The following is a 27652-nucleotide window of genomic DNA, read 5'->3' on the forward strand; positions in this document are numbered from 1 at the left end:
AGATATCCACAGTCCTCCAGACAAAGGAAGGGCCTCCTGCGGGCACTCCGGATCCACCCAGCTCCTCCTCTGCACACCGATGGCTATGCGCGGCTGGGCACAGGCCGAGGTGCCTCAGGAACCTGGGATCCCTCCTCCTCCAGACAAAGGAAGGGGCTTCTGCAGGCGCTCCGGATCCGCGCAGCTCCTCCTCTGCACACCGACGGCTAGGCGCGGCTGGGCACAGGCCGAGGTGCCCCAGGAACCCGGGATCCCTCCTCCTCCAGACAAAGGAAGGGGCTTCCGCAGGCACTCCAGATCCGCGCAGCTCCTCCTCTGCACACCGATGGCTAGGCGCGGCCGGGCACAGGCCGAGGTACCTCAGGAACCTGGGATCCCTCCTCCTCCAGACAAAGGAAGGGGCCTCTGCAGGCGCTCCGGACCCGCGCAGCTCCTCCTCTGCACACCGATGGCTAGGCGCGGCTGGGCACAGGCCGAGGTGCCTTAGGAACCCGGGATCCCTCCTCCTCCAGACAAAGGAAGGGGCCTCTGCAGGCGCTCGGGTTCCGTGCAGCTCCTCCTCTGCACACCGATGGCTAGGCGCGGCTGGGCACAGGCCGAGGTGCCTCAGGAACCCGTGATCCCTCCTCCTCCAGACAAAAGAAGGGGCTTCTGCAGACGCTCCGGATCCGCGCAGCTCCTCCTCCGCACACCGATGGCCAGGCGCGGCTGGGCACAGGCCGAGGTGCCTCAGTAACTCGGGATCCCTCCTCCTCCCGACAAAGGAAGGGGCCTCTGCAGGCGCTCCGGATCCGCGCAGCTCCTCCTCCGCACCCCGATGGCCAGGCGCGGCTGGGCACAGGCCGAGGTGCCTCAGGAACCCGGGATCCCTCCTCCTCCAGACAAAGGAAGGGGCCTCTGCAGGCGCTCCGGATCTGCGCAGCTCCTCCTCCGCACACCGATGGCCAGGCGTGGCTGGGCACAGGCCGAGGTGCCCCAGGAACCCCAGGAACGATTCTTAACTCCAGTAAAAGTCACCATACCTCTTTTGGTTTGTGACCTCATTCCTCAACATTTGTAGAACTGAGCTCTGTGCATGTGGTGATAGAAGTATATTCTTCTAAATAAGACTAATGTTTGTTTCAGAAGGGTCTGAGGTTCAGGAAAGATGGACTAACGCTGAGTTTTGATTTATACCAAGAGATTTCCAATGTAAGAATGTGAAAAAATGAATTGTAGTAATCTAAGGAAAGGTAATTCTTAAAAAAGAATGAGTACACACTTAAAATACTGTTCTAAAAAAATAAAATATTCTTAGCAGGATATGGTGGTATGCACCTGTAGTCCCAGCATTTGGGAGGCTGAATGTCTTGGTCAGGTTACTTTTCTCTTGTTGCTGAGACGAAATACTTGACACCCAAAATGAAGGAGGGGAAGGTTTATTTAGCTTACAGTCTTTGGAGGTTTCTGTCCACACTCAGCTGGTTCTAAGGCAGAGTGACTTGGCTAAAGGGCACCCCGTTCATGGTGACCACAAGTAACAAGAGCAGAAAGGGAAAAGGGCCTCCTTCCTTCCCTTGTGTGGTTTGCCAGTTATGCGCCCCTGGCAGGTACAACACTCACACTGCCAATACCAGTGCTTTACAGATGCTAAATTTGTCTGCCTCTATGCTGCATGAGACTTTGAGTCTTAGGTTCAGCGTTGCTGAAAAGTCCAAGTCCCAAGTCTCCCCTGAGCTCAAAGGCAAAGTCTTAGCTGTACTTCTTGTACAAATCAAAACAAAGTTAAACACTTCCAATGTTCAATCACACAAGACCAGCATTACCATTCCAAAGAGTACAAACATGATACAAAGAAATGGGATCAAATCCAGCAGGGCAAACTAAGTCCTGGAGTTCCACATTCAGCATCTGAAGCAATGGGGCTGTAAGCTCCAAAAGGCTTGAGTGACTCCACCCGATGGCACTTCTGGTGGTTGTAGCTCCGATGACTTCTCTCTGGCTGGCTTTGCTCCCTCCTTGCAGGTTTCCTCAGACAATCTACACGCCTGGCTTTTCCAAACTTCTCCATTGCACCTTTGGCTTCACACACTGTCCTCGCAGTACAATGGCTGGCCTCCCAGGCCTCCTGAAATTGGGGTGGAAGCCTTTTTAACCTCAGAACTCTTGCAGTCTGCTTGTACCTAAATCCAGCACCACATGGATGATGCTAATAAGATCTGCTGCCAGTTGGAGCAATGACTAGGCTTTGCCCTGTAATGATCAAGTACCTGGATTGCTGGGTACTCTGAATCCAGTTCTGAAGAACAAATTTTCTGTCACTGCCACTCTGGAACCTGGTGTGGCTGCTGCTGAGTGTGGAACATGGCACTCTGGCTTTCTCCTCAAAGCAAAGTTACTTCTGTAGTTTTGAGGCTACAAAGCATGGGGACCCGCTACTGCTTGTGATGCCCAAAGACATCTTTTCTATTCGCCTGTTCCTTCTCAGCAATACAGATCTCAGTTCTATCTTTGCGGTCTGCGGCGTTATAGAAACTTTTCTCCTGGCCAAACTGACAGCATTTCAAATGACCCTGCTGGGCTCTTTGCTTTTGATTTGCAACATAAATCTGACTAAAAGCCCCCAACACCGGCCATGCCACAGCCTCAAATTTGACTACTTTGAAATTTTTTCTGCCAGAATAATTAGTCCACCATCCAGAGTCTCAGGCAAAGTCTCTGGACATGAGCAAACTGCAGACATTTCTGCCAAGTCATAACACATGTTGTCTGGAGTCCAACAACCAGTGCAGTACTTCCTAGCAGAAACTTCTCAAGCCTGAAGCCAACTGTACTGGTTTTCTGGTCTTCTGAGCCTGACCAGACTCTCCCATACAGAACAACCTAAGCTGTTCCAGCTCTGTGCTTTCTGGTGACATCTCTGAACCTTTCCAAATTTCGCACAGACCATTCCCAAAGGCTTTTGGACCACGTGGTCAGGAATAGCCACATTAGTGGCTCCACTCGTGGTACCAAATTCTGGTTACTTTTCTCTCGTTGCTGAGGTAAAATACTTGACACCCAAAATGAAGGAAGGAGAGGGTTGTTTAACTTACAGTTTTGGGAGGTTTCAGTCCATACTCAGCTGTTTCCAAGGCAGGGTGTCGTGGCTAAAGGGCAAAAGGAAAAAGGCCTCCCTCCCTCCCTTATATTGTGTGCCAGCTACCTGCCCTGGGTGGGTGCAGCACTCACACTGCCAATCCCAGCGCTAGGCAACAAACCTATCACAAATGCTAGGTTCATCCACCTCCCTGACTATGAGGCTTGGTGAGCCGCACCCAAGAAAAACAGCACTGAGGCAGGAGGCTTGCCACGAGTTTGAGGTCAGCCTGGGCTACATAGTGGGACCCTGTCTCAAAAACAAACAAAAAATTGGGGTGGGGGGCGAGGAATAAAGAGGAAAACCTGGAGGAAAAAAAGTACTGCTGGAATCTAAAGGTATCCACAGAACATTCTGCTGAGAACCTGTCAATCAGTTTGGAGAGAACTGTCAGCTATGCACAATTGTGCCTTCTGACCTATGACCGCAGTTACCTCACTGTTTATTTGGCTGTCCTTGATTTCCCCCACCTCTTTTTTAACAGTTTCAGTCTACAGATACTACACATATTTTATCAGTGGTTCTTAAAAAAATTTTTTTGATTGCTCATTGTCAGTAAATTCAAATGCAGTTGAATTTTATTCGCTGGCCTTTATTTTATTTATTTTATTTGTAGCTTGATAAACTCACACATTCCAATAGCTTTTTTAGTAGGTTCTGTGAGGATTCCTCTGCAGGGAATTATATTTTCTCTTTTCCAGTCTGAGTGGCTGGTGTTTCTTTCTCCTTGGCTCTGTGAGCTGTACCCCAATTCAGTGTTGAACAGGACCGGGGTGCTTAAGAGGAAACATTCTTAGCTCCTTGGCCCTGGGAGGAGGCTTGAGACACTTTTTTCTTTTTTTATAGATTTATCTGGTTTAGAAAGTTCCTTTCTGGTTTGCTGATAAGCTTTAGAATGAGTAAATATTTTGTCAAGTGCTCTTTATGCGTATCAATTGATGTAAACATGGTTTTTCTTTACAAGTGGTATTGATTAACTTTCAAGGGTTGAACTGCTTTGATTTTGAAAGATAAGCCCTGCCTAGTCGTGTGTATCCCTTTCATAACTTCATCGGGTAGGTCATGGGGAATTCTCTGTCTGTAGTGCAGCAGAAGCATAAAGCAGAACTGCTTTTCCTTTTCAGGAAGGCAGGCCGTGTCACCTCTGAGGATAGTGTGATGTAACTCTTGCTGGAAACTCAGGATCATTGTCCCTGGTATCCTGAGGGGCTATGCTCGTTGTGGAGGACTGTGACAAGATAGGCAAACTGCTGCATGAGGAGTCTCGCACTCCTGTCTCTCTCTTGCACAGCAGGTATCTTTGCTGGGATGCTGTGGCAGCATTTGGCAGGCAGGCAGGTGGAACACCGCATGGTTGGCTTCCTGGTTTCCTAACTGCGCCAGCCTCTGCTGCTTCTACACCTCCCTCATCCCCCCTCCCCCCCCCCCCGCAAGACACGAGCCTTGTAAAACCCCTGGGTGACTCCCCGTCCTAACTCCCATGACACAGGTAGCCCAGGAAGCTAGACACATGGGGAGTTAATTGCTTGTCCTGTTTTGCATCAACAGGAACAAGAGCCCGCTTTGAAAGTTTGCAGTGCTCTGTTTAGAGAGTTTTAAAAGGCTGTCAGAGAACACGGATTTAAAAGTACTTTTGTAATTGGTGTTACTGAGGGTGTCGGTCACAGCTATGAGGTGACCCCTTTTGACTGGAAAGCCTTACTGCGTACTCTTGTTACTCCAGCCCAGTATCAGGTGTGGCTCCAAGAACACAATGACGCTGCAGACACAAGCTATAGATGATTTAGATCACAATACTCCTGTAGGAGCTACTGAATTACAGGGGAGGGAGCTTTTCCAGATATTCGCCAACAAGTTCACTGCCATCTCTAAGCTTATCCTCAAATGGCTCAAACTGCTTTAAAAGCTCGCAAAAGAATCCCTGAAGCAGCGGATGCACAAGGTTCCTTTAGAGCTGTTAAAACAGGAGGCCACTGAATCTTTCTTTACTGTTATAGATAGATTAAAGCTGCTGGATGCCCAGTTTGGTTAAGGATATGGCAGCAGCCTCTATTTTGTTAAAGCAATTAGCATATGAAAATGCAAACAAGGACTCTAAAAATGCTTTAAAAGGTAAGTATTTGAAACCTGCTACTATCTCAGAAATTCCTGGTATGGTTTATAAGGTTCCCACTGCTTTTCTGGTCCTTTACCTCCCGGGACAGCTGGCCTAGTTTTTCCCCGTTCACTTGCATCAGAAAGAGGCACTTTTGAGGTTCCCGTGTCATTGGTGCTGATTATACTGGAGTATTGCTGGTTCAGTTGTGGTTTCTCTTACCCATTCAGCTAGATGTTTCTGAATCTGTAGCTCAGCTAATTGTCTTGCCTTACATCTCCTCTAAAGCTCATGATGTCACTTGTGGAAATGAAGGATTTGGCTCCTCTGTGGTGGCTGTTGCTGTTCCCCTGGGAGAGGAGCGCCCAAGCCCCTCTCTAACTATTGACAACATTTCCTTTCCAGGCTTGCTAGACCCTGGAGCTGGTGCTTTTGTTTTGCCCCACCACCTGGCGGTACTTTACTTCCCATTGTCAATGCTCTTTCCTCTCCTATTTCTCAAGGACGCACTTGAGCACTTGGAACTGATTTACTTGATATTGTCACACCACTCACCAAGGCTGCCTTTTCCTTTCTGCTGTTCTCTGCAGGTAGCCTTGGCTGACTATGTTGGTTCCATTTCTTTCAGTATGCCCCGTGTTCCTCATTTGTCCCTGTTTACCCTACTTCCCTTCTCTCTTCAAACTTGTTTGGTTTGCACCCCTTTAAAAGGGTGCCCTCACCGTCTTCACTGATGGATCCCTCCGCTGTGGTGCTGTAACGTACTGAGTTGACAACACCTGGAAACACCTGTATTCTCTGCCGCAAACCTCTGCTCAGTGTGGTGTGCTGTCTGCTGTTATCCTTGCTTTGCAGGTTTTTCATCCCAAGCCCTTAACTTCCTGACTTTTTATATGCACGAATGTTGTCCTACACTTACCTTCCACTGTTAGGTCTCCCTAACAAAGCGCCCCCAGATCCAGATGGGCAGGGACCAGCACCCCTGCTGCTGACCTGGGGAGGAGGGTATGGTTTCATGTGATCCCCAACCGGAGGCCACTCAACCTAAATCCACAGTTTGGCCTCCCTGTGAATTGAGCCTGGCTGACCCGGACCCTTTTATACTAGATCTCTGCTAATTGGCCTATAAAAATCTGACTGGTTGATTTGTAGTTGTAGATTCTAAATTTGCAAGTTGTAGTTCAGTTTGGTTAAGGATGTGTTTGCGTGCACTCTGATTTTGTAGGATGTTTGTCAGTCTGTCTGTGTATCTGTTGTCTATTTGTCCAGTCTGTTTGCAAGCAGTGTTAGGAGTTGCTGAGCTAGTGATTGTTTACATGTGTAAAGCAGAGAGCAAAAATGCCCATACAGGAGTGCCCATGGGGCACAGAGCACCTGGGAAATACCCCGAGGGCGTGGGGTGCTGGAGGTGAACAGGTGTTCCAGCACTGAGAGCATGGAGAAGTGAGCTGGTTCAGCATAGCGGTACGGTACGAGTACATAAGTGGCCCCTTGAGGACTTGGAGAGTTCTCACGGACCCCGATGGGCTGTATGCTTATTTCTGTACTTGAATCTGTACAGATCATCTGTCCATGTTTGTCCATTTGCCTGCTGTGTGAAACCTGTTCCTTTTGAGCTCAGTAAGTTTTCTCTTTTTCTGTTTTAGATCGTTTGATCAAAAATTTGTTTGGGTTACAAATTTACAAAGCATGTTTTCACCTTGGTTGCCAGCTGGTCCAAATGATGCAATAAGTGTAATATGTTGTTTTGGACCTGAGAGTCCCATTATTTAGAAATAATATTAGGATGAATAAACAAAATCCCTTGGGGTTGTGGTTGTTGGACAGGACTGTGATTGATAAATAAGAAATCAACTGGCTGGTAACATTTTTAACCAATCCTTGAAACTCCATAGCCTTGTAGGAGACACTCCAGCTAAAAGTTATAAAATATATTATTGTTATATATTCACATTGGTCATTACCCAAAAGAAACAACACAAAAAGTTTTTTGTTTTGAAAATGCCTGTGCAAAAGTTTCATATAGCCATGACAGTTGATTGATACCAACTTTGTGATATATTGGATATATTCATGGTTTTGGATGCATGGGTGTCCCAGGTTGTAAAACAGGGATTGCTTAGGGTATAGACTTCTTTTTCATGTTCAAATCTCTGCTGGTATCCAAGACTTGTGAAATTCACATTCCACTAAAGGTCAGTAAGTCAGAAGTTTCTTGTGTATTAGATAAGAGTGATTGGCTAAAAGAGATATTTCATTTCAAAACGGAAATGTGGATTACTGTGAGAGTGTCCTGATTGTCATGACATAATAATATGTACGGCTTTGATTCCTGATATACTGTGTAAAATATGTAACTGTGAACACTGTAGGTATGCAGATGTTAAAATATCCATGGGTAGTAGGAAATAGGTTTCATTTAATATTCTTTTTTTTTTTAAATCGGTACTGAGGATCAAACTCACGCCTGCTTACAAGGCAGGTGCTTATGCTGCTGAGCTAAATCCCCAGCCCTCTCATTTAATATTCTAAGGTGCTTCAAATTTAAGACAAGACAGTAATGTTAAACTTACTGCCTCTAATATACTGTGTTGTTATCAATCTTTTCTTCTGGGTGATCAACAACTAAGATTTAGAAACCAAAAATTAGACGAATGGGCTAAAGGACAGCCAATATTTTGGCCCTAGCCCTTCAAGGTCAGTGGGGACCCAGGACGTAAAAGAACCTCTGCTGTGTCATTCTCTACTCAGTGAGTTCCTAGTCTTCTGATCAAGATTATGAGACCACAGAGGAAAGTAACCTTTAATGTAAGGTGTGCCTAAGGAGAGTCACCAGGAGAAAATTCTCCCAAGCTTTCACGGAAAGCAGCATGGTCAGGCAGTGGCTGTGACTCATCCAGATGGCTGACACCTACAGAAGATCCTAGAGGTACTGTGCGTGGTTCTAGAATAGCTCCTGAGGAGCCCTAACTGACCTTGATGGGAAGCAGGAAACTGGTTGTGTTGAATGCAGGTCTTAGCTTGTCTTGAACCTCCTGCAGAAACGTATGGTGTAATGCAGTGTGAAATGTTGGCCGTGGGGGAAGCTGGGGTCACTTCCCTGCTCTGACAGTTGCTGGCTACTCTGGCACCTGACTACTGTGGATGGACTGTGTGAAGTGTAAACTGTGAGTTCTAACACAGCTTCTCCAGCTTCAGCTGGCCGACCGTCCTGCGTATCAACAAAAGCATACCACAAGTTTTCATGTTTTATTCCTGAGAAAAATTAAGTTATTCAGGACCTGTTTGACCCTTTTGGATCTGCCTTTTAATATTTGCTGGGCAAAGCCAGAATGTGTTTATCCAAGGCTGGTGACTCACTGATGTGACACACAGCCCTGCTGAGTACTATATTCAGTCTCTAGCAAAATACAAGGCTTTCAGTGGGGACAGCGCTTCTGGCTCTGTCACCTTTGTTCCCACCAGCCTGTTTTCACCTCAGTATGTGCTGATGAGCTCACGGCCCACAGGACCCTCTTCAGCCTTCCAGGATCATATTTCCGGTGACCTTCACTAATGTCGTATTCTACCTCCGGATGGGCAGCTGTGTCCCCTCTGTGGGGCTGTGTGGGCTTCTCCCTGCCGGTGTCCTGGGGCTGGCCCAGGAGGGTGTCACAGCTGTGGGCTTCACTGCCTTCACTCGCTCCTCTCAGACATTGCCGTCACGGTAATGCTTTTGGTTCAGAGATCTGTCTATTTTTCATACGTATCTGAATTTCTTTTCTTTTTTTTTTTTTGTCCTTAGTTTTTCAAGACATGTTGGGCGCAGGCGCTCAACATACCATACCCCACCCGGGACTAAGGACCACGCCAGCTTCCGCAATGCGCTACGTCCCTCTCCAAATTAGCCACCCCATGCGCACCTCGTGCTCACTCCGTATTCGCCCCGTGCTGACTCTGTGGCAACCCCTGATTGGCCACAGCTGGGTATATTAGCCAGAGCCTGCGTCCCATTCCAGCCCGGCTTCCTCGTGGCAGCCTGTGATTGGTCACGGCCGAATATATAAACCAGAGCCCGCGTAAATAAAGCGGCAGTTACCTGTTACCCACAAGAGCGTCCTCTGTCTCATTGAGGGGCTACGCCGGTCAAAGACAGGCTTTTCCTTTTAGTGCAGCCATCCTTGAACTCACTATGTAGCTCAGCTGGCTTCTCACATGTGGTGATGCTCTTACCTCGGCCCCCTGAGTGCTGAGATTACAGGTGTGTACTACCGCACCTGGCTTGAATTTCTAACATCTGATACAAGAGTGAATCTGGCTGTTATTCCTTCATAACTCAAAGCAAAAGTTATGAACTTAATTTTAAAATAAAATGCTTATTTTGTCTTCTGAAAACTAATTTTTTAAAACAAGCTTAGCCACTTTTAGTTTCTTACATTTACAGGCATTTTCAGGTTTTTCTTTACACTGGTTATATATTCTTTTGTGTTCTGTAATTCAAATGCTGAAGTTCTATTTTTTATTTTTATTTATTTTTTGAGACAGGGTCTTGCTGTGTAGTTCTGGCTAGCTATGTTGCCAGCCTGGACTTGAACAGTGATCCTCCTGCCTCAGCCTCTCAAATGCTTGGATTGCAGGCATGCGCCTCCACACCTGGCTCAAATATTGAAGTTTCACAAGCTTCTCTTTGCTATCTGTTTTTTGTGCTAGTTCTCAATCCTGTTGATGTTCTCCCACTTGTATTTAACTTATGCATTTTCCCCCTCTGAGCTGCTTTTTTCTGTCTTAAAATGAACTATGTAAATTCTTCAGACAAGTTAAATGCAGATTCCTATGGGAATTTTTATTTCCTTCAAATTTTGGGTAAGTTCTACTCCTGGACAATTACAAAGTAAAATCATTGCTTAATGTTATTTGGCTCAAAAAAAAAAAAAAAAAAAGACATTCAGGGCAAGAAATAGGAGTGCTAGGTAGTGATTACAAGTTCTCAAGATCATTTTTTGTTCCTTTTTTTTGGGGGGGGGTGCTGGTTCAAAGCCAGTTTCCTAAGTATTCTCTTATGTCATGGAGTGCAATGGATACTCACTCATTATCCTGGGGGGTGAATCTTCCTTTCCCGGGCTTGTGGGGTGCCAATGTCTCCTGTGTACCCTTATCTGAGCAGCCTCGTTTGCTGCTGTTTGGATGTCCAGGGTCCCCCTGAGAAGGTGTCATGAGGGTGGAGCCTCTGGCAGGTGGTACCGCCTTTGAGAGGTGGGAGGTCCTTTAGGGAGCTGGGGGCCCTGGATTCCTCCTTGCACTCTTGCTTCCCGGCAGTGAGGCATGTGGTTTTGCTCTGCCATGCATTCAAGCAGGGTGATGTGCTGCTTGCTGTTGGGGCCAAGCAGCAGGGCTGGTCAGCAGTGGACTGCAGCCAGTGAGACTGTGAGCCAGAATGAGGCTGGGTGGGAGGCAGAGGCCACTTCCTTCCATAAATGAAGTTTACTTTCTGTAACATCGCAAAAGGCTTGGGTTCTGCGAATCAGGTGACCACATGTCAGCCTTTGGCCACGAGACAGTGACAGAGGCTGGGGCTGTGCAGACCGGTTGGGCAAGGGCGGGACGAGAGGCAGTAATGGTGCCCACTATCAGGAGCAGCTGTGACAGCAGTCCCTGCTGCAGGTTCCTTCTCCAGCTTCTGGGCATCGGCTTTACCTGTGCCAGCAACAGGGTCTGCGACCCATGCAGTGCTCAAACTCCCCAGGGTGAGGGCTGTGAAGGGTGGCGAGAAGGTGAAGAAGTGAAAGATAAAGACACAGAAAGCTGGGGTCAGGGGAGCCCCTCCTCTCCAGATGGAAGGAAAGGAAAGGGCGTTCATTTATACATGCAGCAAGCTAATGTAGCCGTGGCACCCCATTGCTTGGATTGTCTTGGGGCTTGGTGTTCTCTGGGCGGTTTCATGTGGCTCACCCCAGGTGCTCTTTGTTCTCCAGATGGCCTTACTCCTGCCCTGCATGTGTGATCCTGTGATTTATCTCCAGCCTCAGCACCTCCCAACAAGGGTAGGTGGATCTTCTTTGGGACTCCACTTGGAGTGAGGTTTTGGATTCTGTCCCTGGCTGCATGGCCAGCCTCAAGGTTGGTTCTGTGCCTCTCCCCAAAATAAAATGAGTCCCAATACCATATGTGTATGTGTGTGTGTATTCCTTTATGTTTAATTTAGAAAAACTTGCATTCCATTGTTTTGTTCAGATTTCTTTTTATTTTTTGGTACTGGGGATTGAACTCATGAATTTGTGCTTGCTGGTAAGGTGCTTATGCGACTGAGCTAAACCCTGAGTCTCTAGATTTCTTTTCATAACAAAATAATTAAAGAATAACTAATGGTTAATATACTGTGTGTCATGATCTTAAAAGAACAGCCAGAATCTAAAATGTTACTAAGAGTACAACTAATAGAAATGATACCCTACTACATAGAAGAAACAAAAGGGCAAAACTTTTTTCCAGTGAGACAAACAAACTAGCTGTGTAAATGAAACAAAATAGCATTTATCTTAAAATAGTTTTGAAACAACATAATTTGGGGAGTCATTTGAATTTCTCCCCACTTCCTATTCACACTGTTTTGTCTATACATGTGCATACATACTGAATTTCTCACATTTTATCTTGTGTGCCTGCCTTATGTTACTTAACATTATATTCTCAAGTTGTCTCTATTTTCTCTTGAAGTCCTCAAGTTTTCTTTTTTTGATGGCAGAATAGCTCTCCATTGTGTATAAATTCCACATTTTCTAAAGAATTCAAGTCATCATATTGCATTCCACTGTTCATGGCAAGACATGGGTAAGAAATAGGCTGGGGAGTGGTTTCAGGGAGCAGCATGTGAGATTTACATTATCCTGAGCTAAGAGCCACTTCCTGGGTCTTCCGTGTGGTGGCTCCCCCTGAAGCAAAAGTGAGATTTATCTCTTGATGTTTCTCTCATGACTGACTCTGCCCTCCTTTCCCAAGCGAGGAAAAGGTGCCTTTGACTGTGGCTTCAGGCACTTCTCTGGGCACTGTGACTGCTGACACCAGCAGCTTGCATTTGGTTGAGCACTGGAATTGCTGGCAGGCTGCTTACAAAACACTCGGGCCTCTTCCAGACCTCCTGTGCCAAAATTTGTGCAGAGTCTTGGAATCTTGTGAAATAAACTTTGCAAGAGACTGAGACACAGCTGGGAAATCATCTTGGTTAGTTTTGTCTTGTTGCTGAGACAAAACCACCCAACACTCAAAATGACGGAAGGCAAGGTTTATTTAGCTCACTGTTTGTGGAAGTTTCAATCCATAATCAGCTGGCCCCAAGGCAGGGTGGCATAGCACAGGGACAACACTTCAAAGCAGCAGCCAGAGCAAAAATGTTCCCCCTGTGCTAAGGGGGAGGAAGCCTCTTTTCCTCTCTTATATTGTCCACAGGCCACGCCCCTCAGTAGGGTGTACAGCACTCAATCTCTGTGCCCTCCTCTTTCACAGGATAAGGATATTTACAGAGTAAGGATCTTGGCTCCCTGCTGAGTCTTAAACTTCTCAAGTTGACACAGTGTATAAACCATAACAGAACTCCTGGCCTGTGACCTGGAGTCACACCTGACCACACCTGTGCATCAAGGTGAGATACAGGTGATTCCAGAGATTCTGGAGCACAGGAAAGCCTGAGGCTCTGTGGTGCCTGTGTCTTCGGGATGTGCTCGAGCCTTCCAAGCTATTGTATGTAGGCTCCTCCAAATTCTTAAACTGGAGTGTTCTGGGCACAGGCCTTCACATTCTCTCCTGTCCTGCTGCCAACCAGGCCACCTCATCGCCTTTCTAGGACAGCCCTCAGCTCAGCATCTCCTGCCCCAGCTCCCACAGCCCATGTTCACATGCACCCTGCTGGCACCTCCCCTTCCCCAGTGATGGCAATTCCATCTCATCCTGCTACTGTAAAGTCTGGTGACCCTTTTCCTTTCTCTTACCCCAGATTTCCTCCAGTAGGAAGTGCTGTAAAGTTCCTCAGCATTGTGTGTAGAACCCAGTCACCGTGACTGTTCCTTGAACATGCCCAGGTGAGGGCACTGGCCTCTGCAGCCCAGAGACAGAGTAGTCATCCCTACCATCACGCTGGTCCTTCTACCTCAATTCTGTGGTCAGCCACCAGTGCAGTCCTTTCAAAAGAGAAGTTGTAACCCCATCTACTCAGAACCACCTAATGCCAAGTACAAACACAGCATCCTCATGCCCTATAAGAACTGGCGGCTCTTCCTCTCAGTGGCAGCCCAGGGCATCCTGATGCCTCGCTGCCCTCAGAACACACAGATAGAACCCTGACCTAGTGCACTGGTGTTGAAGATCTGTCTCCCTGCTTGGAAAAAGCCTCCAGACATCCTCATGACGAATCCCTTCCAGCCTCTCAAAGGCTGCCTCCCACTGAGGTGCACGCTCACTGCCATAGTAAAATGGGCTTGTCATCTGCCCTCAGATGCCCACCTCTGGATTCACCTTTGCTAGAGCACTAACCATCTCCTTCCTAAATGCTGACTGTGAAGACAGTATCGTCTGCTTTTTTCTGCGGGGCATTCCCAAAGTTGGGGTTTTACCTGTATTTCACTTCCCGGTGTACCCTAGATGCAACCACAAGTGTGTCAAAGTGAGTGTGCAAATGTGGGCCTACTGTGGGGATAGTGTGGGTTTAGTTCTAGATCATTGCCATGAAGAATATCACAATAAACTGGGTCACATTTTGGGGGGTTTATTAGTATGTTTCAAACATGTAATTCACTATTACTGTAGTCTGTGAAGTGTGCAATAGCTTTATATCTAAGAAAATACACTTTTAATAAATGGCACTTTATTGCTGACAGTCGCCTGCGCCAGTAGGGAGCTGTGATACCACTGCTCGAGGGCAGGGTTCCTTGGTGTTGTCACCCAACCTTCCTTGTGGCAGGTCCTGAGGAGGGTGGCATTTTAAAAAAGATGGTGAGGAAGTTTGCTGCCCCAACCAACTCTTCCTTTCATAAAACATTTCCCTGCAGGGGCTGGGGATTTAGCTCAGCGGCATAAGCACCTGCCTTGCAAGCAGGCGGTCATGAGTTCGATCCCTGGTACCGGTAAAAATGAAAAAAATGAAAATGAAAAAGACAAAAAAAAAAAAAAAAAAACATTTCCCTGCAGTCTCTGGTTGATCACATTTTGTCCACAGGAGAACGCTCAGAATTGGAGTAAGTCCTCTCAAACTCCAAAGTTTTTTTCAAAAAAGCTTCACTCCATTTTTCTTTAAATAGTACATCTTTGCCACAAGGAAATTCTATCTCCAAAAGCCACTTTCTGTGTTTATCCATTAGAAGCAATTCCTCGTGTGCTGAAGTTTTATCCTGACCTGGCAGCCGTTCAAGGGTGTCTTCAACCCTGTGTGTAACCCCAGTCCTCTTCCACGTCTGCAGTCACTTCCCCCACTGATGTCTCCAGTACCTCAGCGTCATCCAGCAGTGTTAAATCGGCATCCAAAGTCCTTCTGATCCACTGACCTCCCACAAACCTGTGTTCCTAATGCCATCTGGAGTAGTGAGCTCTCTCCAGCAGGCGGTCAGTGCACGTCATCTAGCTCAGTGAGAGGAACCAGCTGTGGCAGCTGTAGCTGGAGGACACATGTTCCCTAAACAACAAGACCAGAGTCACAGCGACTCCACCACTGCAGAATGTGGAGTCAGCAGGTGAGAACAACCCTCACTGTGCATCTCCGTCAGACCCCTCACGTGGCCAGCGCTGTCCTGAGTGGTGGTGTTGGGAAGACTCCTCCCTGAGCAGTGGTCTCCACTGACCAGTGTCCAGTGACCCCTGTGCTGAGGTTCTGCTCTGTTTACCAAGCACAGGAAAGCAGCTCCAGGGTGGCCACTAAGGGCCCAGGACCCACAGCTCAGTGCTGAGCACAGGCTTCAGGGTACAGTCACAGCTGCAGGAGCCAAGGACTGAGCCTGTCTGCTCTAAAGCTGCAGGGGGCCATCCTGCTTGGGACTCAGACGCTTTCCTTCCCCAATGAATGTATGCTATTAACCTTCGTTCTTTGATTTTAGAGAACACGCACTCATATCAGACGTCTAGCAGGCAGGGAGTTCTGCTGTATCATCTGGGGTCTTCCACTGCGGTCATAGCCCCTGTTCTGTGTCATGTGCTTACTCTGTGACTTGCTTTCCCGTTTGAGCCTGACAATCCGTACTAACTGATTATTCACACAATCTTATTGGCTGACCACAGTTTTCTCCCACCTCCTGCCCACCTTGTCATTTCCCATTTTTCTCCACCTTGGAGCACCTCACTTCGTGGTTTCACTCTATAAAAATCTCTTAAAAAGGCAGAGTCCTCCTCACCCTGTTGGGACCCCTACTATCTCTCAGAATCTTTCTTTCCCCAATAAATGTATTCTTCTGTTTAAAAAAATACATGTGTATGGTGACTGAACCCAGGTCACACATGTGAGGGGAACACCGCACCCCTGAGCTACACCCACAGCCCCGCCTGTTCCCTGAAACTGAAGCCAGGCCCTGACTGCCCAGGGTTGGGAGCTCTGGGGGCATCTTCTCTGGGTACAAGCTGTTTCCTCCACCTTTATGTGGCAGCTTCCAGTCTCACTAATGTGGCTTCTCCATCAGCACTGTGCTGCTCACCTTCCAGCTTCTCGTCATGGAGACGGCTTATTCTGTTCACCCCATAAACAGCCCTGCCCGCTCCAGACTCCCGCAGACCCGACCTCTCCAGCCCTGAACACTGAAGTGAGGGTTTGCTGTGGGGGACGTGGTGGCTGCCCTGTCCTCCTGTCCACACCATGAACGCTCGCTCCATCGGCAGCGGGGCTGTTTCCTCTCTTACCGCTGTGTGTTTACTCGAGGAGCCGCTTTCATCTCTGGAAGGGCTTTTCCTGAGCGCTGAGAGTTTGGCTGAGTGGTGAAAGAGGCCTGGCTCCTGCGCGTCCCGGCTTTCGGCCTGTTTTCCCCACTAAGCTTCACGACTCCTAGCTTTGGACGTGAAGTGACAGCTGTGCCACTCTTCCACTCTTGAGTGTTTGGAGGCCACTGTGGGGTCACTAATGGGTCTAACCTCAGGTTTTGTGTGTTTGCTCCTTGCAGTGGTCAGAGCTGAAGACAGGAAGAGCTGGGAAAAGGCCAGTCAGTGGAGCACTCAGGACACGTGATGTTTCTAATACAGATGGAGCCTGGGACCCCCGTCCCCCACAACAATTATAATAGTAATAGCGGGGATCACTGACCACAGGTCAGATGCCAGGTAAAATAATGATGAAGAGGTTCAAATAATTCCAGAATACTTTCTGATGCTATGTGCACCGTGAGATAAGAGTCATGAAATATGCACATAGCATCATAAAAATAACCCTGACTAGAATTGTCCAGTGGAAAGTTGTCACATTAAGGCTGGTGATTTAGCTCAGCGGCATAAGCGCCTGCCTTGCAAGAGTGTGGTCATCAGTTCAATCCCTGGTACCGATAAAAAAAAAAGTTGTCACATACTTTCAGACTATGAAATACTGTAACCCACAAAGAGTAGAAACCAGATGCCTGCCTGCTGCGGTGGGTGGTCCGTGTCCCACAGCTTCTGCTCCCGAATCCTCACGACTCACAGCACAGCCTCCTCCTGGCCGAGCTCGAGTATACCACTGTCAGAAGGGGGGTCCCGGGTGTCCCAGCTGTGTCTAGATGTCCCTCCAAAGCCTCATTGAGTCCTAATGTGGCTTCTTCAGAGGTGGCAGGTTCTAGAGTGTGAGATGCTGGGACTGATTCATGTGCAATGCTGGGCTCAAGGGCACCAGGATTGAGGGCGTGGTGCTGCCCACCCTAAACAGCCTGGACAGGGTATAAGGGAGAGAAGGAGCCCTGGTCGTCTCTTGCTGCTTTGCTTCCTTGTGCCCATCATGGCCTGCTTCTCTTCTCCCATGCCACGCTGCCTTGGAGCCAAATAAACTCTGCTCCTTTAACTTCGGTGTCCTGTTAGGGACCAGGGTGTATGAAGTAATACTTTACTATGTTCGGGAGCAGAGTGTGAGGTCCCAGGCAGTGTGACTTGCCTCAGAGACAGGAGAGTCTGGAAATAGCTGCCTGCTCTCTGACTGTGTGGGGAGAGCCTGCATTCACAGCCTCTGAGACAGGATACTATCTGCAGAAGCCTGGAGACCTCACACAAAAGGCAGCCCCCAGGTGTGGGTTAGGACTTTAACTTGCTCCCTTTGCTGTGCTACACTTGGTCCCGTTTATTATCTTACTCTCACATCAGTCCCTGTTCCAAAAACGTGTTCCCTGAGCTTGTCACTAGCTAATAAAAGTGGCCCAGCCAAAGAGCTCTTGGTCTTTGTCCAATGTGAATCCCAGACCCCCAGACCCCCTTGAACCTTGAATATTGTCTTTTGCTTTATTCCCCAATCTTCCCCCTACAGGTATATCCAGGCATCCGATCAGCCTCTGGCAGTGTCAGGTATTCTGTCTCAGCCATGAGAACAGTAAGAATTTGGTACCAGACAAATGGGGTTCTTGCTTTGAGTGCACCAGGGCATGTGATTCGGGAGCCTTTGAGGCTGGCTTGTGACAAGTTAGAAAAGATTCAGAAATTTTGGACAAACACAGCAGGAACATCTTCAACTGAACTCCACATGAGATTCTGGTCAGAGCTCAAGAGCCCAGAAGGCTGCAAGCAATCCCGCTTGGAAGACCAGGCTCAAGAAGTTCCTGCTGGGAAGGACCCCCGAGCTGCTGGACCCCAGACAATGTGTGTTACGGCTTGGCAGGAAGTTTGCCTGCATTTTGCTTGTGTCCAAAGACTGCCTGAGACTGAGGTTAAGGCTGGTGAACTAATTAATCCCTTCTTTCTTTCTTTCTTTCTTTCTTTCTTTCTTTCTTTCTTTCTTTTCCTTTCTTTTTTTCTTTTAATCCCTTCTTTCTTTCTTTCTTTCTTTTCCTTTCTTTTTTTCTTTTTGTTGTTCTTGAGACTCACTATGCATTTCAGGCTGGCCTTGAGCTCACATTGTAACCCAGGCTACAAGGTGAGTCTCAAACTCACAGTGATCCTCCTGCCTCAGCCTCCCAAGTGCTGGGACTACAGGCAGGGGCCACCACCACCCACTAATCTTGTAAAAGGAATTTCAAGGTAGTGGAATGTTGAGGCAGTGGTATGGCTATTTGTTGGGGGTTGTACTGAGATTTATGTTGAGAATCAACATTAGAGAGCCAAGCGAATGATCACATGAGTGGGGATAAAGCAAGGCCAGCTGGAAAACACTGAGTCCAAAACAAGCCAAGTAAGCAAGCTGTTCCAGCTCCAGGAAGGCAAGGGGGCCAGGCCAGCCAGCAAACAAATTGAAATCGACCAAAGCCTTGTGAGTGCATAAACAAAGGTCCTGTGGTGTTGAGCAGTTCCTTCCCTCCCGTGAGGAGAGTGAGGGCTCCAGCTGACCGCATTTTCGTCTCTTCATTTTCTCATCCTCTGGAGGTCCACCCTTCACTCCAGGACCCTCAAGAGCCACGTGAGTTGTGGCAGGACGCACAAGTAAAACTGTGGGCTGCAAATGCAACAGTCATGAAATTGGTCACTGTACAGGTTAGCAAGAAGAAGCCAAGTACCCCACAAGAGGACCACAGAGATGGCCTGAGGGCATCAGGAGACCCACAGGACTCTAGCCCGTGCAGCCTTAGCTGCAAAGGTGAAAGACTTTGCTTTAAGAAGAGAAACCCACAGCACCATGTTCCTCGGTGGCGGCGACCTAGAGAAGTTGTTCCTGGGGACAGGAGCAGAGGGCTCAGCACTGGACGCCTACAGCCCAGAGCGCTGGAGCCGGCTGCTGCTCCACCTGGCTGCCAACACGGTAAAAGGGGCCGCTCTGCGGACACCAAGTTCAGACCCGGATGGAGGTGCCGGCCCTGCCCCGGGGAGTGGAAAGAACAAGGACCGGCAGCGGGGTCCCGTGTCCCCGTGCTGAGGTCGCAGACACGACACAGGCAGAAGCCGGGAAGAGAGAGAAGCCGGGGCTGCGGAGGTCACCGCGGGAGAAGGAGGACCTGAGCCCACGCGCGGCCCCGCCACACAGCGGCTGCCCACGCGTGAGAGCAGGAGCGGTGGGGTCAGCGCCCTGAGCGCGGGCTCCGAAGGGCTCGGAGAAGCCTGCGCCCCCGGGGCCCGGTCTGCGCCCCCAGGGCGTCCCGGGGAGCAAGGTCAGCACCGGGGAGCAGGGCAGGACCCAGGAGCCGGGACCCAGGGCCGCGGGTGGGAGCAGAACCGCGGGCCCGGCCAGGGCAGCTCCCCAGAAGAGCCGCGCGCCGGGATGGAGAGCGCGGGGAGCGGAGCCTGGAGAGCTTCCCCGGGTCCTGTGGTGAGGACTGAACAGCCCCAATCCGCCGTGAATGTGATTGGCTCTTCTGGGAACCTCCACCCAATGGGATGGAGCTTTTCATTTGCGTCATCAGTGTCCAAGGAGAAAGCCTCCTTGCAGGTTGATAGGGAGAAGTGAAACTCCAAGGAGGTGGGGACTGACCCGGGGAGGTTTTCTATCCCAGAGGCCGCCCTGGGCAAGTCCAGGAGAGCCCTGTGGGGACCCGGAACTGTGCTCTGATCACTCACCTGCTACCCCGCGAGCTTGGTCTCTGTAGTTTCTCTTATTCTTGGGGGCCTATGTCGGCTGCTGTTATATGTCTTGGTCTCTTTCTTTGTGTGTGTGTGTGTGTGTGTGTGTGTGTGTGTGTGTGTGTGTGTGTGTGTGTGTTAGAGTCTCAGTGTGTAGCTCACCCTGACCTTGAACTCACAGTGTAGCCCAGGTTGGCCTTGAAGTTATGGCGATCCTCCTGCTTCAGCCTCTTGAGTCCTCACATCACAGGCCTGTGCCACCACGCATGGTTTAGACATTTTGTGTTGAAGATGTTGATCTGCTGTGAGGAATTACTGAAGATCACAAAAGCAAACATGTTTATATGAGTTGCAGCTCTAAATCTTATAAATTAAAATGAATAAAAATATTTATTATTGGTAACTTTAGTATTATTGATACATTGGTATTATTGGTATATTGGTAACCAATATATTATTGGTAACTCACTGTAAATAACAAAAATACAATTTTGTGAGAAACATTTTCCAAAAATATACAGTATAGTGAAAATGAATCTTTTCACACTTTTACATTTTTACAAATTCTTTTCTTGTCTGTCTCATTAGAAGATTGTGTGCTGGGTTTTCTTATCTAGTTCTGCGTTTAGCCAGTTATTTTGATCAAAGTACATGAAAACAAATTTAGCCTCACACACATGTATGAGAAATATATTTAATACTCGGTCAGATACTTGTGCATCTTCATCTTTATCACAAACCAGCATCAATCCATAGTCCGTGTGCTGTTGCACGAGCACCCCCAGGTCTGCCTGGCTCACTGAAGGATGCTGGGTAACACAAGACTTAGAAAAATTAGATCAACCGAGTCACATAGATCTTCCAATGCTGATGCATTTCATCACAAATTATCAAAAAATCGCAAATCTTCACAGTACCACACAGTTTAATAGAAAAGGTTGTAAATAAGCACAAACTGACTAACTTACAGTGTTGGACACAAGTTCTCCAAAGTTCTAATATTCTTTTAAAATCCCTCATTCTGTCGTTGACAAAAATACTCTCAGCACCCATCCTGAAGAGACAGGCGCAGGTCACGTTAGAGAAGGTGCTGGTTAACTCCCAAGTGTAAACCATCAGGGCTTCTCTGCCGCTCACTTTCCAGAGAAATAGTGTTGTAGTCCAAAGGGTTAGGCCGGCGCCCAGCATGGTGGTGATGGACACAAACACCCCACCGCGGGGCACAGCAGAAGGCTTCACGTGCGTTTCCCTTTCAGTCTCAGCAATATGTGAAAACTGTGACCTCTGGACTGGAGATTCGACGAAATGAGTAATTTTATGGACTTCAACAAGGATATTTTTAACTGCTAGTTTATTTGCTTGTTTTCTGCAATGAAGATTAAAGTAACTATGGTAGCAGTTTGGAGCTCATGGTTTTTTCTTTTCTAATTGAAAAAAATCTAGAAGAAAACGTAAAAATTCAACGATAACAAATGCAAAACAACAACAACAAAAACACCTACATAGATTTTCAAGAGAAGATGATAGTGGTTGTGATCCTGCACACTGTTCTCTTCAGAATACTTGCGCAGGTTACCAGATACAGGAATGAAACGAAACAGGAAAATGGAACAAAACACTGGATTTCAAAAGTGAGACAGAAGAAAATTCCCCACAATGCACACTGCTGTCCTCCAAATAGATGCCCAGACCACCAGCCCCCAGCCTGCAGAGCCGAACAAACAACGCCAGCATCCAGCTGTCCCCTCCCTCAGGTGCTATCATGTCTCCTGAGTCCTCTGCATCACCAGGTGCTCACGGGTGGGCGTGGGGATGCTCTCCTGGTTTCCCAGCCCACTCTGGCTGCTCACGGGAAGGCGTGGTTCTGCTCCTTGCTGAGTCTCTTCCCGATCCCCATGGCAGAGGCTGGTTCACAGGAAGTGTGGTTCTGCTTCTTCTGGGGCCCATGGTCTTATCCTCCAACCCAAGTTCTTAATGTTTCATTCAAGATTAAAACAGAAGAATTTTCTGTTTAAGTCACTTTCAAAACAGCACCTGTGCTGCCACAACTTCAGGCACCAAGCAGAGAGATAGTATATTTTCTGCGTCCAAGATCTTTTGTCTTAGCCTTAGGGGGAAAAATAGATGTGGAAATGGTACCATTGTCGTGCTTCCTGGTATAAGCCTTCCCCTCTCTGGAACCAAAACTTCCAGGCCAGTTTCTACATGAAGTCATGGGACAGGAAGCAAAAATCTTTCTAGTGGATCACTAGGGGTGATGGCGAGTGACTTCATTCCAACTTCCACCCCTTGATTCCTGGACCCATGAATCCTGGCTGTGGGAGACACAGTGCCACATAATTGACATTGGTTTAAAGCATATACACCCTGTTGAAGTACCTAACCCCAGCCGTGCAAACTGTTGCCACCTAGCTGGCGTTGTAACTGTCTTCAAAAGGCCATTCCACCTTTCTATCAATCCAGCTGCTTCTGCATGGAGAGGGACATGGCAGGACCAGGGAATTCCATGAGCATGAGCCCACTGTCTCACTTCTTTAGCTGTAAAATGTGTTCCTTGGTCAGAGGCAATGCTGTGTGGAATTCCATGACAGTGGATAAGGCATTCTGTGAGTCCACTGATGGTAGTTTTCATGGAAGCTTTATGTGCAGTGAAGGTAAATCCATATACAGAACATATGTCTATGTCAGTAAGGAAAAAAAGCACTGTCCCTTCCATGATGGAAGTGGTCCAATATAATCAAACTGCCACCTAATTACAGGTTGATCACCTCGGGAGATGCTGCCATTTCGGGGACTCAGTGTTGGCCTCTGCTGCTGGCATACTGGGCATTCAGCAGTGGCGGTAGCCAGATCAGCCTTGGCGAGTGGGAGTCCATGTTGCTGAGCCCAGGCATACCCTCCATCCCTGCCACCATGGCCACTCTGTTCATGGGCCCATTGGGCAATGACTGGGTGGCTGAAGAAGGAGATTGGCCACTATCCAGAGAACGAGTCATCTTATCCACTTGATTATTAAAGTTGTTTTCTGCTGATGTTACCTTTTGGTGAGCATTTACATGGAAACAAATAGTTTTACATTCTTTGCCCATATAGAGAGGTCTATCCACATACCTCTTTCCCAAATATCTTTGTCACCAATTTTCCAATTATGTTGCTCCCAAGTTCTTGACCATCCAGCTAGACCATTGGCTACAGCCCATGAATTAGTATACAGTCTCGCATCTGCCATTTCTTCTTCCAGGCAAAATGTACTGCCAAATGCACTGCTCGAAGTTCTGCCCGCTGTGACAATTTCTCTTCACCACTGTCTTTTAAGGATGTCCCAGAAAGGATCTGTAATACTGCAGCTGTCCACTTGTGGGTGATGCCTGCATAATGTGCAGAGCCATCCCTAAACCAGGCCCCAGCTTCTCGTCCTCTGACAGCTGATTGCACACCCCACAAGGCTGTAGGCGCATGCTGGGAAGCTGAAGGCAACATAGCGGGAATAGGAGCCGTAGGTATCTGGGCAACTTCCTCGTGTAACTTACTTGTACCTTCTGGTCTTTCTGTGGCTCGATCATGAATACCACTTCCGTTTAATGATAGACTGTTACTGTGCATGTCCAACTTCGTGACTTGAAGGGGCATTTAATACCCAGGCCGTGACAGGCAGCTCAGGTCGCATGGTGACCTGGTATCCTATCGTCAAGCATTCAGTTTCCACTAGGGGCCAGTAGCAGGCCAACAGCTGTTTCTCAAAAGGAGAGTAGTTATCTGCAGATGATGGCAGAGCCTTACCCCAAATCCTAAAGGCCTCCACTGTAATTCCCCAGGGGAGCCTGCCAGAGACTCTAAACAGGGTGCAAAAAGCTGTTGAGAAAGTGGAGCATATTTACCTTCTAATAGCCACATACACACATACACACATATTTCCAATATACACAGCTGCCCAACTTGGGCCACACTTCCTAAGAAATGTCACTCCTGATAGATTCTGTGCACTGCACAATAATAATGGCAAAATTGTAGCCTCCAAGTCTCACAGAGGGAAGCAGCTGTCCTGTGTGGTGGCCAAGGCCAGGGCACCAGTGATGGTGGTTGCATTCTCACTGTGTGCTTCCCTTTCTTTCTGCTCAGGCTGTGAGCAACAGCAAGCTAGAGCCTGGACAAGAAAAGGGAAAAAGGAGGAAGAGAGGCGCAAAAGTCACCCAGACACTGAGCGATGCACAGAGCAGTCAGGACACAGGGGAAGCTATGCTGTCACTCTGCCTTCAGCAGAAGGTCAGAGCTCAGCAGGAACAGCCAGGACGGGAGGGCACCAGGTGACGGAGTCACTGCTCCTTCTCAGCATCACCTGTCCTTCTCCTCCCCGCTCTCGGGAGATGCTTCTCCGCCTCCTCTGTGGAGGGCAGAGGCAGCCAGACGAGTTCCTCCCAGTGGACTGGGCTCCTCAGAGAGGAAGCTCTTGCCCAGCTGTCTCTGAGCTCCAGGGCACAGCGAGTATTGCTGTGGCTGACAGAGTCTGTGGGCTGCAGGCAGCCAGGAGTCATCATCTGACAGCCAGGCAGGCGCTGGAGGGCACCAGGCCCGTGAGGGTCTCTGCCTCCTCAGCCTCAGACTCAGCACTGGACCCCTACACTGTGGAATTCACCCCGTTCTCACCGCAGGTCCTCGGGAGACCTCCAGGGAATATCCTCCTCTGCTCCATGGAGGCCTCAGCTGTGGTCTGGGCAGCAGCAGCATCAATGGTGAGGCCGCCATTGATCCTTGTGGGTGTCTGGCCTGCCTTCGTGCACAGAGGACCTGAAAGAAAGTTTCCTTCCTCTCTACTCTGGATCCTAAGAAGGTGCAGGTGTGTGTGTTGGGCTGCGCTCTAGGTCGTGGCTATTCAGGAGGAGAGGCCATGGCCAACATGGGAGACACAGCCACCAGGCTTCATTCCAGAAAACCAAAAGTATGACTTTGAAAAGTGCCTCAATTACTTTTGCCCTGGCTAACACCCAACACCTGACCCTTGCTAGTGAAGGGAGGGGAGGCGGGTTTTGGCTCCCATTTCAGTGTGTGGCTCCAAGGAAGAAGCAGCACCACATTCAGACAGAATAACTGGGCTACCATGTTACAAAATCCATGTTGCAAGAGAACCGGAGCCGACTCCAAGGCAGCAGTGCTGTTCTGTGGGAAGTGTTTTCAGGAGGATATGCATGGGGTGAGTTCTGTGCACCTTTTCTGCCAACCAATGGGCAGCTCCAGAGATCTGTTAGAATGATTACAAACAAGATGACTGAATCGGTCAGCTGTGTCCGTGTGTGCACACATGGGTGGTCACACTGACTGCATCGCTTTCTGCTCTCTCAGGTCATAGATGTGAATTCTAAAGTGAGTCTGCACTGAATCATCCACATAGACATTTGGGCAGCTGAAAAGCAACACCTGAATGGAACAACATTTTGCAGCATCTGATTAAAATTATGAATGAGAAAAGCCACGCCCTTCCCTCACATCTGTTCACACATCTGTGAAGAGGGCACAGCACAACTGGCTTCTCTGCTACTCGGGTGGGATAGTTTTCAAAAAGTAGATTCTTGGCCAGAGTTCTTTAGTCAAGAGAGCTGCACCCAAGATTTCTGTTAGGAAAACAGTTCAGCCTGGCTGCATATTGAAGTGACACAGGATGGGTCATCAAGCCTGCTTATTCCTGTGACATAATCACCCTGCTCAGTGAACGCAAGGGCAGAGGTCAACTGTGTCCAGGTTGGCAGATAAAGTGGCTGCATTCCAAGCCACACTGGAATTGTGGGGCAGAGCGTGAACACTGGGAGTCTGATGGGTCCCAATCATTAGCAGAGATTCTGAAAGACACTGAGCCAGGGCCTTATTTCTCCAGTTGGTTTCTGCTCACCTACCTCAGCTTTCAAAACAATTTGAGTATTATTTGCTGACCTCAGAAATGCCAACCTCAAGAGGAGCAGATCTTCCATTATTTGTGAATGCTTCAGGTGTACCGACTTCCTCTGAGATAGAAGAGGATCAGCTGCTGGAGATTACAATGATGATGGCCTTAAAGTGTGTCTGAGATAATGTCACATCTCCCTGGATTCTGCATAAAAGTCAAGGGTGAATATCCTGAGACTGCCACAAAAACACTGAAGAGGCTGTGTGCATTTCCACCGTCCTTTTTGTTTGTTTGTTTGTTTGTTTTGTTCTGGGGATGGAACTCGGGACTGCACGCTTGGCAGGCAGGCACTTCTGCTGCTGAGCTAAATCCCTGTCCCCTGTCCTATCTTTGTTGAACAGTGTTTCCAAAAGTGACCAGTAGCCAAAGTGAGACTATGGAGCAGACGGAACACAGGCAACACACGTACGGGTCACTGTCCACCCCTCTAGGCTCAGGGCTCTCACTGGTTCTGCATTGTGGGGAGTTGCATAACCATTTCATTACATACGACAGCACAATAATACTAGAAATAAAGTACTCAAAATGTGCAGTGCATTGGAATCATTTGGAAAATACCCATACATGGAAAACTGTCTTAGAAACCAATCCCTGCGGGCTGGGGATTTAGCTCAGCGAGATAAGCGCCTGTCATGCAAGCAGGCAGTCATGAGTTCGATCCCTGGTACCGATAAAAATGAGAAAGACAAAAAACAAAACGAAAAAAAAAAAAACCAATCTCTGGCACCAAAACACTTGGCAACAGCAGAACACACAGTCATGCAACAAATGATGTTTCAGTCCACGATGAACCACAGAGTGGGTGAGAGATTATGATGGACCCGGAAACACACACAGCCTGCAGTGTGCTGTAAACTCAGTGTCATTACAACAGTACCAGAGTTTAAAAATGAAAAGTTTATGAATTTAAAAGCTACAGTAAGGTAAAGCTCATGCAAACAGGAAGTTGTTTCCATAACCCGAGTGTAGCCTCAGTGGAGAGTGTGTGTAACGTCTGCAGTAATGGACAGCAGTGCTGTGGGCCTCGGTGTTCACTGACCACCACTCACTGAGTGACCCAGAGCAGCTTCCTGTCCTGCGAGCTCCACTCACGGTCAGGGCCCCATGCAGGCACCATTCTGAATCTTAGTCCACAGTTACTGCACACTCCCTGTGTCTAGATGGTTCCCACACGGAAATACCCTGGTGGTGCAGGTGACCCCGTGTGAACCCTGTATTTCCTGTGAGTTACAGGAGCAGGCAGAGATGAAGCCCTCTCCCAGGACTCTCAGCCTTTGTTTACCCTTGTGGCTTAGTGCAAACCACACTGGAGAAGTCAGGAGCCCTGAGTCTGCATCCACATCAGCCCCTTACTGACCTCAGATGGCACTCGGAGAAGAGCGGAGCAGAGAAGGAAGCCACCCAGGGGCAAGTGTCTTTCTGGATAGAAGGAACAGTGTGCTAACCACGGACAGGAGCCACCTCTCCCCTGGACACCCATCCCCAGGCTGCTGTGCTGGTCCGGCTCCGACCTGGGCTACAGGGCTGCAGAGGCAGCATCATGGAGGGAAAGGTGCACAGAACAGAAACCAAAGGAAGCCAGGCCTGGGGTCCTGGTGAGCGGGGCACAGGCTGTGTGAGCTGAGCCTATTAATTAACCTTTGTGACTCTCCACTTCCTCCCCATAAATGATGGGTGAGAAAATATATCCTGAATGCATTACTGTTACGAGGGTGTGAGATTTTTTTATGTGTGAAAGACTCTGCCCCGCCCAGCTCCAAGTTAATTTCATTTCCCTTTCTCTTTCACAGGTGTAGGAATCATTAGTTCAACACAATATGATTGCCCTGAAACTTCCAAATTTTCTTTCTTAAATTCTACTTCTCTGATTTCCTTCTAGTTTAAGCTTAGTCGGATTTAGTAC

The 27652-nt window shown here is 48.4% G+C and overlaps 2 protein-coding genes across 8 annotated transcripts in view; one reads left to right on the top strand and one right to left on the bottom strand.

The window, feature by feature from the left end:
* Positions 1–27652, top strand: part of LOC106026894 (spidroin-1-like) — a 60128-nt gene that overhangs the window by 10970 nt on the left and 21506 nt on the right. Inside the window, exons 2-3 of one of the 6 annotated variants that reach the window (XR_010044271.1) lie at positions 1–16475; positions 17638–27634. The exons of 1 other annotated variant lie outside the window; for it this stretch is intronic. The gene's annotated coding sequence lies outside the window, so the exon portion shown is untranslated. Of the gene's footprint in view, positions 27635–27652 lie in introns of those variants that run through there. 4 more of the 6 variants (XR_010044272.1, XR_010044273.1, XM_063239468.1 and 1 more) reach the window with 4 other exon arrangements.
* Positions 21149–27652, bottom strand: part of LOC100713873 (class I histocompatibility antigen, Gogo-OKO alpha chain-like) — a 22767-nt gene continuing 16263 nt past the window's right edge. Inside the window, exons 10-11 of one of the 2 annotated variants that reach the window (XR_010044259.1) lie at positions 24459–24599; positions 21149–23958 (exon numbers count right to left, since the gene is read on the bottom strand). The gene's annotated coding sequence lies outside the window, so the exon portion shown is untranslated. Of the gene's footprint in view, positions 24600–27652 lie in introns of both variants that reach the window. The other variant, XR_010044257.1, reaches the window with a different exon arrangement.

Source organism: Cavia porcellus, unplaced genomic scaffold (genome assembly GCF_034190915.1).
Source record: "Cavia porcellus strain 051 isolate PalLab524CR breed Dunkin Hartley unplaced genomic scaffold, mCavPor4.1 scaffold_28, whole genome shotgun sequence".
NCBI classification, from domain to species: domain Eukaryota; kingdom Metazoa; phylum Chordata; class Mammalia; order Rodentia; family Caviidae; genus Cavia; species Cavia porcellus.